The sequence below is a fragment of the Phalangium opilio genome, unplaced genomic scaffold (assembly GCF_054372755.1).
Source record: "Phalangium opilio isolate 3A_F unplaced genomic scaffold, DU_Popi_V2 ptg000032l_1, whole genome shotgun sequence".
Classification (NCBI taxonomy): domain Eukaryota; kingdom Metazoa; phylum Arthropoda; class Arachnida; order Opiliones; family Phalangiidae; genus Phalangium; species Phalangium opilio.
The window spans coordinates 1409863-1428784 of record NW_028324159.1 but is presented as its reverse complement, the minus strand read 5'-3'; the positions used below and the strand labels follow the sequence as shown (position 1 = coordinate 1428784).

Genomic DNA, 18922 nt, shown 5'->3' with positions numbered 1-18922 from the left:
CATAAGCGAATCTCGGGATCGAAGGTGCCGATCACGAACCCCGTTGTCAGAAACAACTCTCTAGAAATGTGGAATCCACCGTTGATTTTTCGTTTGTTAGTTACGCCAATCTTCCTCTTGCCAGCTTCTTGATTTTCCATCTTACACGTTTAAGGTCTTCTCGAATTATGATACTCTCCTCTGTCGAGTTCGAGGGTTTTTATACTAAATTTCCTACGTAGCTAACGCGAAATATCTATTGTTCTTGACTGTTACATTGTTAGATTGTAAGCGTATTTTTATGTCAAAGTTCTGAAACCAGAGATTAAGGGATTCTATCATTCCCAAGATCAATAAGATAAATAGTACAATGAGTAGTTTTTGGGGGTTAACCACCAAGATCCGACGAATTCTTGACAACCTTTCTGTACTTGCCTCCATAACAGCTGACGAGTAAATAAATAACACAATAGTAAACTTGACCTATTTATCTATTATTACACACATTCCTTAAATAGACCTGTCAATATTTGATTGATTGATTGACGAAATATTTTCCTAACATCTTCAAAGACCTAAGGTCATTGTTGAAGAATACCCTCGCCTGACGGAATGACGTGTCAACTCTTTTTTTAAATTAATCTTTTTGTTGAACTAAAAAATCTATTGCAAATTTATTCTTTTGTTATACAACTATTTGACGCCTTTTCCTTCAACTGTAAAAATCAATCGGCCGTCCATCTTATGTCGCCAATTATTCATTGACGAACAATATTAGACGTGATTAAACACGTCTGAAATCAGTGTCGATAGCCTTAGATAGTACCTGGTAATGTTGGTTAACAATTTTGAAAAATCAACGGTCCTTGACCCCCGAGAAGAAGAGAGGTGGGGGAGGGGGAGAGAAATCTAGTATAAAAGAACGCGAGAAAATAACAGTAATCCAAAGTCGAACATCCATCGTCAAAACCTCAACATGGACGCTGAAGCACTTCGATTGACCCTTGATGATATGGCCGCAAATAAGCCTTGGAACGTAGTCGAAACATACAAATTTAATTATTTTCTATGCTCTTATTTACGCTTACATCAGTAGTAAGTTACCACACTTTTAGGCATGCAAATTAGCCAACAATGATCCAAATTTGCATAATTCAGAAATCCCACTTTTGACTGTGCAAATTAGGATCTAAATTTGTATAATTCAGAGATCCGACCTTAAACATGTAAATGAACCGAAAATGATTAAAATTTGCATAATTCAGAATCACACCTGTCAATCAAAAACTGTTAATAAAAGCAATTAGTACATTGATGAATAAGTCATTAGCAATAAATAACTCGACAAGTAAACATGGCAATGTTAGCACCCGCTTACGATTCCTTTTACATTACTTTACCTAGTAATGCCTCCATGCAATTATATCCTGAAAATACTAAAACAAGTTATAGAACTGAACTACCTACAACGTATAATTTATCGGAGGGAAATTGGGAGGTTGGATTGTCGGAAATAAATATGCCTTCCAAGTGGGATAACATAACTGATTGTTTTGATGAATTTGTCGTTAGATCGGTGGATCTTGATTATGAGTACGATATTGGTGAAGGGGGTTGTGGTAAATTTTGTAATATAGTGAGGGGACCGAACGACGAACCTACTAGTATATACCAAAAATTATTCGAAACGTTTAAACAGTCAATAACAACAAAAGCTGGGGATGATATAAATTTTGAAGTAATAACGAAAGAGGGAATGACATTTATGCAAATTAAAATTAGCGGAGACAAACAAACGGCTATTAAGTTTCCTAAAGAATATGGGAAAGTACTTGGAATTGCGGAATTAGATTGGGATCGATGGATTTTTCGGGAAACATATATAGCTAGTAATCCTCTAGATACTGCACGGGATCAATTAGATACCAGAAATTTGGGTAAATTCCAAGTCAAACAATTTGTTCCAAGGGAGAGAAATAGAGCCGTTGATGTTGATAAAGATGTTAATAAAGAATCAATCGAAACGAAAGCTTATAAGATACCTCACGGAACGTATGAAAGTATAGATACCGTACTCGAAGCAATGAAAATGGTTTTACCCGAATCGAAACGAAAATATTTCGATTTTGTGTATAATAAAACAGGAACAGTAACAATCAAATGCGGGGTTGGAATTGTTAAAGAGAATACCCCATGGCATAAAATTACCAAAAATGAGGCAAAATATATGGATTATTTTTCAATTACATTTCCAAAAGATAATCCCGGATTAGGTTACATGTTAGGATTTGATAAGAGTCAAGTAGACACTCCGTTGAGGAACAATACGAAAAGTAAACATCTCGGAGATATAAATAGAGGTGTACAAACCTTATTCATTTATACGAGTCTCATATACCCCCAGGTAATAGGTGACTCTTGGGGTGGGCTTTTACGTACAATTCCAAGACCTGAAAACAGTCGAGATAATAAACCTCACGTGTTAACATTCAATCCAATTAATTATTATCCAGTACGTACACCCAATTTTAATTTAGTTGAGATAGATATAACAACAGATTCGGGAACGAAAATCCCATTCAAACTCGGAAAAACCGTTACGACTTTACATTTTAGAAGGATCCGTAATCACTAATAATGTCTGTTCGGAATAGATATTATAATTATTATTTACAACAATCGGGCGAGGAGTTTGTTGGGCCAGTATTTCAAAGAGGAAATGGTTTGGGATCTATATTTAAGAGTTTAGTTCGCTTCATAACCCCCATACTCAAACCAGCAGCAAAAGCTGTTGGACGAGAAGCGATAGGTGTCGGAAGTAGATGGTTCGGCGACATATCAACGGGAGCAGATCCTAAAAGCTCTTTCAAAAAGAATATTAAAATTGCGGGGTCTAATTTATTACATAAAGCGGGTGATAAAATAGGAGAAGCGCAATTTGGGAGTGGAAGACGTAAAAGAAGCAAAAGAGCCAGTAAGTTAGGAAATAGAAAAGTGAAAAGAATAAGGAAGAAGTCTGATTTTTTAGCTTAAAGAAGAACCCTAAATATCTAAGGGGGGGTATAAAAGTAGGGATTTTACACGAGTAATAATTAGTTTACGCTTAAACAGTGACAAATAAAGGTATTCAAAAAAATGGAAGGAATGATGTCAGAATTAGATTTTTTCGCTAAACCCGTCTCTAATTTGAATATTGTGGCCAGTAACGACATACAACTACAAACCGTTAATGCTATAACGGATGGTGGTCCATTGGAATTTTTTATTCCCGGAACTCCTGATAGTTATATAGACACTTCAAAAATTAAACTGTACGTTAAGGCTCAAATATTAGGATTTAACACAACTGATAATAAATGGGTAGAAATCGCGGGAAACGATAAACTCGGACCGGTTAATTTAACCTTATGGAGTTTATTTGATCAAATAGAAGTTATGTTTAACGATACCCAGGTTCAAGTCGTGAATAATTTAGCCCCATATATCGCTTATTTCGAAACAATGTTAAATTATGGGAAAGAAGCTAAAGACACGCAATTGGCGTTAGAAATGTTTTACAAAGATACAAAACTATCAAATACCGATTCACACCATGCCGAGAATAACGGAATGAAATCTAGAAGAACTAGAACCGGAGCATCTAAAATATTTGAAATGATAGGGAGATTACACGTTGATGTATGTAAGATGAACAAGTTCTTATTGAACAACGTTGATATAAAGTTTAAATTTAATAGATCAGCGGATACTTTTCCAATAATTTTCCAACCTCCTCCTCCTGCTGCTCCGCCCCAAGGTGGTAACCCTCCTCCTCCTGATCCAATTAATAATTATAAAATCGTTATTAAATCAGCTTCTTTATTTGTACGGAAAATAAAACCAAACTCTGAAATTATGCTAGCGCATGCTATGGTTTTGGAAAAAACACCGTGTGTGTATCCCATTAATCAAACTGTGGCAAAGTATTTTAGTATCGAAACCGGGAACAGTGACACGATTAAAGAAAACTTATTTTTGGGTAGAATTCCTAATCGAATGATTATCGGATTCGTTAAAACATCAGCCTTTAATGGGAATTTATCTCAAAATCCATTTTATTTCGAACACCTAGATTTAAACTTTTTATCAGTTACAGTAGGGAATAAAAACTATCCAGATCAACCTTTCACACCGGATTTTACTCAGGATCATTACTGTAGGGAATACGCTACCTTATTTACGGCTCTAGATATGTATGGGAAAAATAAAGGAAACTACATTAGTCTTTTTGATTATCCTAGAGGTAACACTTTATACGCTGTTGACTTTACTCCGGAAGAGCAGGCTAGTGCCGAGCATTGTTCTTTAGAAAAACACGGTAGTTTAAGGTTAACTATACGTTTTAAAAGACCACTCGCGTTTGCGGTAACAGCTATAGTATACGCCGAGTTCGAAAACGAGTTATTAATAACGAGGGATCGTAACGTTTTGTACAAACTAGAGTGAGAGTATGGACGAGTACGTTTATTTTCCAACTCGAAAAGATAATAATCTTCTCGTAACAGTTAGAAATAACAAAAGACACGTAACTATCGTCGGTAATTGTTGGGATTTTAAGGAAATTAAAAAGGTGTTGAAAGAAATATAAAATTAAACGTCTCCAACGAATTAGCGTCAAATGATCGCGTGAAAATCATGAAACAACAACAGTACAATCTCTCCGATAAACAAACTATCGAGATAGCCGAAGCTGGCGATGATCTAATTATTTCCATTTCCGATAATGCGAGAACGGAGTATATGGTTACTATTAGTAACAAAGTATATCAAAACTTATGGTTGCTGGTGGATTATATAAACTTGTTTTTCCAAGACGTCTTACCTCGCTTCCACAGTACCCTACCGGAAAATTTTCAAGTTGAAGGTTACGTATCTGGAAACGGAACAAAGTATATCGACATTCGACAATACGTATGCGAAAATTCGAATATTCATCGTTACGATTTACTGTGGATGGCTACGTGTAAAGGATTTTGTTTAAATAAAACCACGTGGAGTCGATTGAAACAAATAAAACCGGAATTGGATCGGCAATTGGAAATAAAAGCCAATACCAAGGAATTATTCAGAACAATGATTTTGCGAGACATTACCGAAAATTTACTGGAAAACACCAACTGCTGCGGTAATCTTAATTGCCAAGGCGAAATCGAGCACCACGTATCCTGCACCTCAAATTCGAATACTGACTTGAATATCCTACAAGCGATATCGATGTTAAATAAGACGAACCTGAAGAATGAGTTTGAAAAACGATTTGGAGAGAAGAATGAAAATTTGGATCAATTATTTCTTATTATTACCGACAATGTAACGGAATTGAAAAGAGATGTTTTTTACAATTACGTTTGATAAATAAAAAGCTTATTCACAGATGGTTTTTTTCTTTATTAACCAAATACCTTCTAAGATGGTTGGTAAACGAATAGCGCGTAAAATCGAAAATATATATTACGATCCGCAACATCCCGCGAGTTTAGGTTCGGTGAGAAAATTACAAAAAGCTCTACCAAATGTATCAAAGGAAGATATCGAGCAATGGTTGATTTCCCAGCCCGCGTATACGAAACATAAAACCAGAAGAAAAATATATCCTAGAAATCAAACGTACGTCACTAGTATGAACGAGGTTTTCCAATGCGATTTAATCGATTTACCCCAATTATCCAAATACAATAACAAATATCGTTATATTCTAACAGTCATTGACGTCTTGTCGAGATACGCGTGGGCTTTACCGTTAAAAACAAAGGGGGCGAAAGAAATTATAAAAGCTCTCGGTACAATCTTTAAGCAACCTACACCTTCGAGGTTAAATTCCGACTCAGGAAGCGAGTTTAAAAACAAAAAAGTGCAAGCCTATCTTAAAAGTAAGGATATCCATTGGTACGCTAGTTACGGTAATTTAAAATGCGCCATGATAGAAAGATGGAATAGAACATTGAAAACGCGAATGTTTCGATTAATGACGAGAAATAACAATTATAATTACACGAATCATTTACAAAAAATTGTAAATGGATATAACGCCACTGTTCATTCAACAATCGGTATAGCTCCGAAAAACGTAAATATAAATAACGAACATTTAATATGGAAACGATTATACTACAAGAAGAAACGTACAAGCAACAAGCCAAAATTACGAAAGGGTGATTTGGTGAGAATTACGTCCGACAAAGGCGCTTTTGGTAAAGGATACACTGGATATTGGACGAATGAAATTTTTGTCGTGCATAAAGTACTACTACGTACTCCAACTGCTTACATAATAAAAGACGAAAACGACGAAATAATAAAAGGATCATTCTACGAGCCGGAATTACAAAAAGTTGTTAAATGAACACGGAAGAATTAAACCTTTTTTTAAGCACAGATCCTCGAACGAGACCCTACTTCATAGGAGTGTTCCCGAAAGATATTTTACCCGACCCACCAGAACGGAAACCCTATTGTTTCGTGGTCAATTCGGAACCATCCTCAAACGAAGGATTGCATTGGTTAGGAGTCTATATCGATACTAACGATAACGGTTATTTCTTTTGCTCGTACGGTAAAGACCCTAGTTATTACGGTTTTAATCTATCAAGCTACGCTTCCAATTGGTATTACAATAATTGTCAAATACAACCGAATAGTTCATTTACATGCGGGGGACACGTTATTTTTGTTTTAACAAGTTTGTGTTACGGATTTTCCTATAATGAAATAATACGAGAATTGTACGACGTGAAAGATAAACCTTACAACGACGTTATTATTATGTTAAATATGTGTTTACATTTATTGAATCAAGAGAAAAAATGAAATAAAAAATTTTTTTATTTTTAAAAAAATTGGTACATTTTCATTTAGACCATTTTATCGGTGTTTTGACTTTTCGCAATTTCATACCAGTAAGGAGACGTCTCGGGCGATAAGGATGACCGTCACCATCATCACCATCATCACCCTCCTCCGCTTCCGGTATACCTCTGGTATATCGTCGATGTCTTTTCGATTTCGGAGTCGACGTGAGTTTAGGCCGTGGGAATGACTTCTTAATCGTCGAGGGCACCCTCGAGGGTGACCTCGGCGTTGACCTTGAGAGAGCCAGGGGGGTCCCTTGAGGTGATTGTTGTTGCGAAGGCGGCTGTTGCAATACTGAAAACGGATTAGGTGTTAGAAATTGCGGTGGTTGAACGGGTTGTTGTTGTTGTTGAACTTGGAAAACTGGTGGAATATTTGCAACGTTGACGTTAGGAGGTTCTATCAGGCTCTTCATAGTCAAATACTTTTGTAAAGTTAATAAATAATGTCGAAGTTTATCCTCCGAAGAGGTGTTTTGTTTTAAAATCCGACTCATTTCACGATCCAACTCTGTCGCTTCTTTTTCAGCTCCCGATAAAACAGCGGATTCGGGTAGTAATACCATTCGTTTCATCTCGCTAATGAAGTGATGGTAGATATCAAGGTCGGTACCAAAGCAGCTATTAACCCGGGTAAAAATCCTCCCGCCTGTTTTATAAGAAGTTTCCGTTTGTTTTTAGCCAGACCTCTTTTATTAGCGATTTTTCTTATATATACTCGATGTTTTTTAATATAAATTCTATCCTTTTCGGGTAATGGAATATTTCCCTTTAACAAATTATAAAACGTGTTGTGAACGGCTTTGATTTGACTTTGCTTGGCTTTTTTCAGTACCTTGGTTAATTTTCCTCCGCCACTTTGACTGGCACGTACCAATCCACGAAAAAATGGTAAATGTCTATGTAGCGGATGTCGTCCTCTCTTTCGAATTTTTCGTTTAAAATTTCTTTTTAATACTTTTTTTAACAAACTCGATTTACGCTTTCTCTTAACCATTCCAACTCCTCGAACGTTCCAACGCGAAATAAAAGACATACGGAAACGATAAATAGTTTTATATACAAAATTTTATTTGTCATCGCATACAATAGTCATATTTCCTTCATGCGGAAAAATATTTGTTCTTAAACGCAAATCATCGTGAATGTTTTGTTTTAAATCGATACACAAGAAAGAATAGGGAGTACCCTTGGTAACAAAATCATACGCTCTAGTTACGAGGTTTTTATTATTCGGAAATATTTGTCTGCTCAAGTAAGTTATTTGAGACCCGTCTCGCGGATTTTTAAAAACAATTATGTACGAAGAGTTAAGACTAATGGTTCGACTCTCTTTACCTTGACCAAAAAGATTTTGAGTTAAAAGAGCGACGGATAAATTTTTATGATGAGAGACGACGCAAAATATATTAGCGATATGGGAACTATTATAACAAGAGAATGCCAGATCATCTATTATTAGAAAATTATTAATACTTTCATCCCAAAATGAAGAATCATCTGGGGGGAGTCCTTCCAAAAATTCAATGTTTTTAATTTCTTTTTTCGCAATGTCAAATTTCGGTTGATATTCTTTATAACAGTACAATATCCTGTCCGGAGGTGGTTCGATCAAACAATGGGCGTGTTTCAAAAGGTTATATATCCACGTCGTTTTACCAGCCATAGTACTACCGGCCAGTAAAATTTGCATGGGGGCTTGGAATTTTATTCTACAAGCGCACGAATCAAACATTTCTCAAAAAGTTTATTAAAATCGTCAATTCGTTTTTGAAAATGGAGTTTGTTTATTTCTCTCCAATTAACGCGATCTTCGTACGGAATAATAAAAACCACGGGGATATCGTCGAAAGTCACTTTTTTTCTTTTAGAGTTGAAATTCCGTGTTGAAAGCATCTATCGACGATTCGAGAATTAAATCGACGAAACTCGACGTAAACGTTTTGATGGATTCGTCAAAATATTCCACGATTTCTTCCTTTAATCGTCTCTTTTCCCCTTCTTCATCAGCCAGACTCACGTTAGTAATATCGAGTCCGAGAATATAATTACAAAATGGAGCTTGTTTTTGATGCACTTCGTGAGGATTAGTCTCATTCGATCCTCCCCAATCGAATAAGTTATGACAGCTGAAACACATGGTTTTTAAACCGTCGTTCAAGTAAAAGAGACCCGACGCTGCTAGTTCCTCGGGGATAACTTCCAACTCCGACGAATTGGAAGTCCAATGACCATTGAATGATTTTAAACGAAGACTTTCACGATGCATCTTGCTTTAACGAGTATCCAAACGGATATGTTAAAAAATTGTTCGCGATTATTCTCTTATTAAAAGTCACGCCGAAACCTTTTTTCAGATTTCCTAAAAGTAGTTTCGCGCGAGCTTTGTCACGCACAACGTTAAAGGGGATTTCCAAAGTGTAACTAGTTCCCGTAGTGTCTAAAGCCGATTTGATCGAATCAAAGTTAATTATCTGTTCGTTTTTCCTGTTTAACGAAATTCCTTTCATTTTCGTAACGCAATGCCCGGTATTTGTTTTGTAACTGTACGATTTCGGACCCGAAGTAACGAATTCCGATATATACCCATTTGGAACTTCGTCGGTCCAATCACCCATAAATTGTCCGACGGGTGGAAGAAATTCGTCACTTTCTTTGTGAATAAATATAATACTATCCGTATCGCAGTACAAAACCCTTTCTTTTAATTTATTCAGAGTTCGAAATAATTCGATCCGACCGTACGAACTAACGAAACTCCCCAACACTGCCGATCCTTTGTAATATGTCGGGCAAAAATCTTTTTTGAATTTGTAGGTCATTAAACAAACGTCATCGTCGTTAATTGGCCGCATATCCGTTAATTCCAATGTCGGATCCATTATAATTTTAATGAAATCTTGATAATCCTTGACGAAAACCGATTTTGGTTTATCGTTGTTTAAGCAATGTCGACCCCATAACGAGTTTAAAGCTAATTTCGCCAACGCGCGTAGAGCTGAATTGTTTGTTACATCTTCGGGTCTAATCTCGATATCCTCTCGTTCTTTAATTAGTCTTAAATATTCCGTTTTTTCCTCGTCGGTGGTAACGTTGCGAGGCCAGCCAGAGTTTTGGATTTTTAGTTTCAAAAATGTATTAATGTAACTTCCGAAAAAACCAGGATCTTTATCCTTGATATAGGTGTACCTTTCGGGGTAATGGTGAACCTCGAAGATTTCCAATATAACGTAACCGGTTTCGACCGCCATGTATATTTCTGGGGTGGGCCAAATCCCTTCGAAAGCTCGTTCGGAGTCGTTATGCGCGCAGGCTGTTTGTATATCGTTTTCCACGCAAGTACGACACAAAGCGAAAAATAGTTTTTTTCTGGTTCGAATTGGTAATGCCGGTATGTAAGCGTCTTTCGGAGCTAATATTTTACAAGACATTACCCCAAAGTAATGATTCAAATCGAATGAAAAATCTCTCGTAATAATCTCCGGGTGATTTTTAGGATAGTCTCTGTTTTTACATACAAAGGGGTACAAACTACAAACATCGTAATATAGAATTTTTTCGTTTGGTTTGGTTTTATGATACAGCCTGAAGCATTCAGTACGACCACCGTATAATGCCGATCTTGGTCCTATCGGATCTCGAAAGTGTAACGAATCGCAAAACTTTCTTACCTCGATTCTGTTTTTCAACATTTCGTCAAACTCGCAACTCCATATTCTAACATATTCAGCGTTCGGTGCATTACACATGATATCATCATCTCGATCCAGAGTTCTCTCGTATAAATTTTTAAACGTATCTTGCAATAACGGATTCCATTCGCCTCCTTTCGTATGTTTCGGACATCCGTGAATAAAATCTCCGTCAAATTGAAATATTATTTCGGGTTGAGAAGAATAACCATCTACCGGGTATCGTCCAATCTTTTTTTCCCCTTCCAACGAGAGAACCGATTGAATTTTTATTCCGCGTTCTTTTTCTTCCCACGCCAACCATTTTAAAGCAGATTTGCTTTGATTGTAGTTATTCCTGTAGCCGTTACACGGTACTACTCCGAGTGTAAATTCTTCCAAGTATTTATGAAGGAAAATATTCGTGCAGGCCCCCGCTATGGTTAAAGCGTTCATATTTAAAACATCGAAACCAGTTTCCTTCTCGAACAATTGTCTAAATTTATCCATACCCTGTTGTAAAACCTTAACATCCATGATAGTATAATATTCCAGTTCTTCGCGTAAATTATAGACCGATTGTCTCGATTTCGTCGCGTACCATTCGAGAAAATCTTTATAATCTTTTTCTTTCATATGTTCCGGTTGAAAATACTCTTTCGGCGGTAGTGGACCGACATAATCCAAAGTTTCTTCGGTGTGGAATATGTAAGGGAAAAATTCTTTTCTATTTTCGCCCAAAGAAAACGTCGCGGGGAACGATCTTAATGGTTGCGAGACGAAATTGAAAGAGTCGATAAATTTCATTTTTTGATTTTTCAAAAAAATGGCCAACATTTTGCTTCCGTCAAAAACAATATCCGGTATGATGTTCAATTTTAATAACCCACGAAGAATAAAGAACGAATCGAAACCTTTACTGTTATGGGCTAACAACGTAATATTTTCAAAAACCGGTTTAGTTGCTTTTAGCCGTTTTGTCGCGTGTTGGAAAACCATTTCTTTCGTCCGGAATAAATAATTTAGAAATTTATCGACGCAGTCGAACCCCCGAAATATCTCGTACTCGTAATTGTTCCCTTCATTTTCTTGCATAGCGCTTACGAGTAAGACAGGGACGTGTTCGTTATTTTTAACGATTGATTCTGTATCGAAAAAACAATATCTGGTTTTTTCGTACGTTCTCGAAAGAGGCATAACGTAACAACGGTTCCTCTCGTGTACGCGTAAACAGTTTTTACATGGTTTCGAGCAAGAGTGTTTTTCTTTCAGTTCTAGTCCACATTTTAAACACCTTTTAAAGTTATCGCACGTTCCGTTAGATATATGAAAATTCAAACATTCTTCTCCTTTAAAATAACGATGGCATTTTCGACATTTAACAGGTTTAATTAGTTTATCTTCGTGGAATACATTTAAAGTTCTACATCTACTACATTTAACTCGAGTTTCGCAAAAGTGATTATTCTTTTGATTAGTTCCGTGAAATACTTTTAAACATTTAGAACAATAAGATATACCGCCAAACATTGTATGCAATTCCTTAACTACATGCACGTGATCATTAACTAACAATAGAAAAATTTGTTTTTCCTTGAAAGGTCCGACAAAATATTTTTCTAAATTATCAGCTCTGAATATAATAATTTGATATTCGTTTAAGTAAGTTTGAAAATTTTGAATATCTAATAAATTAACGGTATCCGGAGAAATATTAGCGTTTTTATATAATTGCTCCGCTTTTTCTTTTTGGAGGGGGTGATTACATTTTTTTATCTTTCTAAAATAATTAATTGACTCGTTCGTTGTTTGATACTTTTCATTCGTATTCTTTTCGAATCTCTTATCAGCCAAATAAATTCCTATCACCAAAGCTCTTCCAAAACATAAGTTATCGGTATTGTCAATGTAAATATAATTTGGACTCGTTTTTATAAACGTATCCAAAATTACTACATTTCTATTTTTTAATGATTTTGATCGACGTCCAACGGGTACGTCGCAATGTAAAAAAATAACGTCAAAAACTAAAGAGCTTTGTAAATGGAAATTTCGATTTGATTGCGCAACTTGACTTATAGCTCCTATTACTCTTTCAGCCGTTAATTCATTAATATTCATAAACCTTAAATTTATCGGACTATCCAACTCATCCGAACGAATACAAAATCTAACTCTATTATATCCTTGATGATTGCGTAATAATTCAAAGAGTATTACTTCGGTTAATTTAATACGTTCTAAATTTTTAAATTTAATTTTACATTCTACTTGATTACATTTGTATTTTCGAGATTTTTTATCCAATATTTTTTCGCAAGTATAAAATTGTTTAGGATTAGCTTTAACACTTAAATTTAGCGGTTCTTCATTTTCGGAATCGCTCGAACTACTCATCTTAAAATGAGTAAGTTTATCAAATTGTTTAGAGTTTTATATATTTTTTTTCGTTTTTCTTCTTTTTCTTTTAAATCGATTTCGACTCTGTGTTGTAACATGGATGCGTAAGGTGATAGTTTACAAACTCTGCTGCGATCATTTTCCGGTCCCGAGTATTTCCTTTCCATTTCCTTGAAAAAATTACGTCCAATGATAGGGACGTTTCCACAACTCTTTCCGTCCGCACGAATAAATCTGCATAACGGTTGTTCGAGCCAATGAACACCCAATGGATGATTGTCGGATCTCCATCCAGTCAAGGCGGTAAGGCACGAAAAACAACGAACGGTTTTAGGACTAACGCAATAAAAACCGCTGGCTGCCATGTCATCCACGCTAATACCTTCGACAGACCATATCTTGAACGTTGATAATCTGTTAACTTCGAGTCTCATATCCATCCCATCAACCACGTAATAATTGTCTTCTTTTTTATATTAAATAGTAGTGATAATTGATATATTGGGTATATAGTATATATAAATACGTTAATAGATATACGAGTAATAGATATTGGGATTCCATATTGATTAATTTTTCGTTTTTGTTAAAAAACGAATAATTTTTCGTGATCTTGTCGGGATTATCGATCATATGCTTGGCGATCTTGTTCACGATAGATCGAATTTGTTTACATTCGACGCTATCTTTAGACGCGACAAATCTTAATCTTCGTCCATCGCATTGCCAAATATCTTTATTATCTCTATCTTTTATATCCTCGTACTTGTATATTTGAATATCGAAATAAAAATCGTCACGCGACGCTGGTAATGAAGTCACGTAACTAGCTAAACCTCGTTTAATATCGTATCGAGGGACAATGCCGGTTTTTTCGATAGTAGTTTCCTCTTTAACGTTTTTAATTTGCTCAAAAATATCTATTTCCTCCTCATCATCAGATATATTAATTTTTCGCTTACCGAGTGAAGATGAAGATGCCATAACGAATGTCGAGTGAAGAACGAATGAAATATCCGAAAATCCCGAGAGTTTATATACACCGTCCCCGCCGCCCCCGGGGGAGGGGGGTGACACACGGCGTCCCCGCACGCCGGCGCGCGGGGAACGCCTAATTATACGGTTAAAAATATTTTTTTCCCAGTAATAATTACGATAGGAATTCTCGTAGATAATTATAGCCTCTATAAAATTTTTAAAAGTTAGAATTCTCATGGATAATTATACGATACCTCTTGGTTATAAAAATATATTTTGAATTCTCGTCGTTAATGATACTTAATGATACCTCTTGGTTATAAAATATATTTTGAATTCTCGTCGTTAATGATACTTAATGATACCTCTTGATTATAAAATATATTTTGAATTCTCGTCGTTAATTATACTTAATGATACCCTAGGTATATACAATGTAACAAAAATAATTGCTGGCTGCGGGTATACTTTTTAATGATGGGTAGATATACGATTTCAAACACCTGGATACCCCTAGGTTATCAAATATATTTTTTAAAAGTAATTTACCGAGAATTCTAGTCGTTAATTATACTTAATGATACTTTTAGGTTGTAAAATATATTTTTTGTATTACAATGTATCAAAAATAATTGCTTTTTTATCTGGCTGCGGGTATACTTTTTAATGATATTAGATATACGATTGGAACACCTGAATTCCCCTAGGTTACAAAATATATTTTTCAAATTACATTGTATCAAAAAAATAATTGCTTTTTTATACGATGCACCTGGGTGTAATTACCGAGAAGTATTTTTTGCTTCGATCAAATTGGTCTGGGTGGAGTTTATGTAGAAGGCTAAAGACGCTTTCCAATACACGTCCTACACAGATGGAAAGCTTTAATTGGTATTTAATGGTTTTATAAAAAACGAAAAAGTGTGGGAATTTAAACAGGGATTTTTCGGGGGAAAGGTGCTCCGATCTTAAAATGGATGATATTTTTGGAAAAAGGTCGAAGGCTCAAAAAAAAAAAAACATTCTCTCTCGTAGTTAATTATACTTTCAAAAATCACGTGTGAATTCTCCCAAGGTTTTTATTTTCTCGTAATTATCAGGTATAAGACTTTTCTATCGCTTAAGGGTAATATTATGGAATTTTTAAGTGGAGATATTTTACTATAAAAAGACCCCGAGTTTTTGTTAGGAAAGTCAATCGAAAGTAAATGTTTGAAACTGCACTGCTCGTTCCTGAATAAAAATACCCGTGATGTGTTGTGAGTAATACTATTTTTATAAAAATATGGCTATGTTTCGCGATTTGAACTTACACTTAACAAAAAGCGGTGTAACGGTAACTGTTTGTCCGCGGGGAAGAGACGTAGAACCAACAGTTATTGTTGAAAGCGAAAACTTTATTTTAATACCGTATAAAATATGGTACATCTTGAACAAACGTAAATCTGAATTCGCGGCCTGTATGCAGAAATCGTCAATTAAATTTTATCGTTGTCAGAACATCTATATATCTATTACGAGTTTAGGTCTTGTCTTTACGTATGACGAAAGCGTTCCAGTGACAATTAAACCCGAAGTATTTACGCTTATTATGCAAGACCCCGTGAACGGGTTTATTTCAACCCATATTAACTTCATTATTAATCAAAGAATTTTCATAAAAAATATGTTACTCACCTTTCGAATTCTTTTGGGTGATTTTGAAAAAAAACTATTGGATGTTAAACGCGAGTATAAAACTACCTTACACGCATTTTGCAGCACGTTAAATTTAACCGATCTGTTAAAATCATTCGAAAATAATTTACGTAATCCTCAAAATATTCAATGTGTTTTAAGCATTCAACAAATGGTTTCGTACTGTTTAATTGAATTTTAAAAAATCTTTTTTAATCACTTGTAAATTACAATAATAAAAATATATGTTTTTTGAAAAAATGGTAAAAATATATTTAAACATTATAAAAATAGTGGTAAGCCCAATTCTTGGGCAAATCGCGTACTCCAATCGTCGTAATACCCGCGACAAGGAATAAAATAAATGGAGTGTCCACAATAGCAAAATAATTTTAAATAATAAACACAATTAACATTAGTACAATAGTAAGCGTCAACAATTCCATTAATAGCTAATACAGTATAGGATACAATATGATATTGCGACGAAAAACAGTTAGAGCAAGGCATGATTTCAGAAAAAGAACAGTTAAATCTACAAAATGTATATAACTATTAATTTTTTAAATTTATAGTAAAAATAGATTTTTTCGCTTACCGATAGATACTAGCCAATTCCATTTCATTTTGACGCGGAAAATCCAAAGTAGCCGGAGTTTGAGAACTATAGTATAAAAGACAAATCTTTAAAATCTATAAGAAACTACCAAGATAGAATAACGTACTAGTTTTCGGAAGCTTCTTCGTTTTTGCTAGGGAGACCCATGTTTTTAAAAGACTTTCTCGGATGAAGCGTTAAAAGAAAATGATAAAGTTTTCCCCGAGATATCTACTATTTCAAAAGAATTATTATTGGGCGTTGTCAAGGTTAACTACTTTTTTAAGAAATGTTTGGCACTACGGTGGTTTAAGAGAGGGGATTCTTATAGAGTGTTTAAGCTTAATATAAAAAGATAAGAGACAAGTTTCGTTATAATATATATATTTTTATTGTGAATTAATTTGAGATAATAATTTAGGTAAGCGTCTACGATCAATAAGAAAACAGAAATGAGAATTATTTAAAATATGAACAGGATAATATTTTTGATGATAGGAGAAGCAGATGAGATGTTGGTATAAAGGACAGTCTCGAATAGGACAGAAGTAGAGCTTGTAGACAGTTGTATGTCGTTCCGGAACGCAGACAGTTTCCCTGATAGTGTAGTGGTTTGGAGTACGGCAATAACAATTAGGGCAGCGAGTAGGAATATCGTAGGTAGAACTATAAAAATAGGTTAAAATTAGTTTTTATATACAATAAGACTCATTTACAACTTACTTTAAGTCAATTTGTAGATCTTTTTCGTATAGGGGAAGTCGGTATGCTTTATATTTAGAAAGGAAATAGGTGTCTAGGAAAATGTTAATTGGATAGAAATTAGACTGATCCCAGGTAAGGCAGATGATAGTTCGGAAAAGAGGGCAATTAGGAGTAGCGCAAAAGTATAATATATAGCGGGATTCAATAGTACGAAAAATGACATGAGAATTAAATTCGGTGGAAAAACAACAAGAACACAATGTAGGATAGGGATATTTAAGACTGTGAAAACATGTATTAGTTTATTAATTTTTAGATAATAATTTATTTTTGCTTTACTTTAAATCAATTTGCATGCATGGGTATTCTTGAATCATTGCGTTGTAAAGTTCTTCGCTTTCGCTGTTTTAAAAATTTCTTGTTAGGTATCTTATAATTCCTCAAACTTATTTAAAACCTTACGTTTCTTCATCCGAGGATGATTCGGTAGAGACCACATCGGGGTCGTCCGCTTCGGCGAACATATCAATACTCGCGATTAATTCGTTTATTTCCTCCTCCACCCCATCTGGGATATCATGCTCCTCGTGGATGATGATTGGTTCTACTTCCAATTCATCATCGAGATCACAGAGTTGGGGTAGAGCGCTATATATAAAATAGATCCGGTATTAAAAAATAATTTTAACTTGCTAGCTAAAATAACTTACAATTCCTCAACCGGTTGAACAGCGTTTGAGTCAAAAGATTTTGCTGGACACATTTTTCTAGTAGTAATCTAGACTTTGAAGATATTTTCAAACTTAAAGTTTTTTGCGTTATGATGTGAAACTTTGAAATCCGTTCAGTTTATATATGAAATTTTCAAGGTTGTTAGCTTAAGAAGTCTAGTTAGGAATTTGTAATGAGCGTCGAGGTCATCCCTGGTTTTCTTTGAAAAAATATCTAACTGTTGGTTTTTTATATATTAACGATTTTAAAGAAGGGTCCATATTAATGAGCGTCGATTTTTTTCCCTGTCGAGGTCGTTTTTTAAGAAGGGTGCATATTAATATGAAAAGAAAGACCTCTCTTATGGGGTGTATAATTTTAAAAGAGGCCCTCGCAACGTACGTGTTTCTTATAAGATATTATTACTTTTAACAGACTTGAACGAATCGCAATTATCAGAATTGAAAACAAGAGGAGAGACTACTTTACAGAGTGGTCAAGATCTAAACTGTCATTTTTGTAAAAAAGACGATATCGCTAGTTTTTCATCTATTGGTGGTGAAATTCATTACTGTGTGAATACCGAGTGCGTTAAATTTAAACGGGCTATATACAAACAGTACGGTAAAGTGTTAATTAGCAATATTGAAAACGCTTACGCGATTTTGGACAATAGTTTTTTGTATAAACTGTAATCAGTTTTGTTACAAAAACCAACGTCAAGAAAAAGAGTGTTCATATTGGAATAGTGAAGAGGAACCAAATTACTATCTCTGCTCTTTCCGTAAACACAAATGAAGGAAATTTGTTCGTTCAACCTATCAAACATTTTAAGAGTCGATAACGATTGCAAAACTATTGTACCTCGGTTGGGTACATTATGTTTAATCGAAATTGAAGACAATCGTCAGAAATTTGCGCAAAAGTATAAAATAACCCATACCGTGATTAGAAAACTCGTTTGCGAAGAAATTTTGAAAAACAAGTTTGAGTGTTATGTTTTAGAACTATCTTGGTATTCTTATAGATATGCTTGGACATTTCTAAAACCAATTGATACGGTAAATTGTGGTCAGCACGTACCGACTACTACATGTAAATTAGGTCGGATTCACAAGTACTATAAAAAACAAAACTGGCGTTGTCAACATCGGGAAGAGGCGGCCTACGTTCTGGGATACGTTTGTCACGACAGCGACGCTGTTCAAGCAGTGCTTAACACGGCTATTGTTAAAATCACTTACGAATTCAACTCTACGCTGACGTATAAAAACCCATTTCGTAGGAATTACGCAACATCTAACAGCTTCACCACA

General features: G+C 35.0%; 1 long non-coding RNA gene across 1 annotated transcript; it reads right to left on the bottom strand.

Moving 5' to 3' along the window:
• Positions 1-17084: 17084 nt before the first annotated feature.
• On the bottom strand, positions 17085-17392 carry LOC149684729 (uncharacterized). The gene is made up of 3 exons (XR_016383981.1): positions 17358-17392; positions 17235-17297; positions 17085-17177 (listed from the first exon to the last, which is right to left on the bottom strand). It is a non-coding gene; the product is annotated as an uncharacterized LOC149684729 (long non-coding RNA).
• Between the last annotated feature and the right edge of the window lie 1530 nt (positions 17393-18922).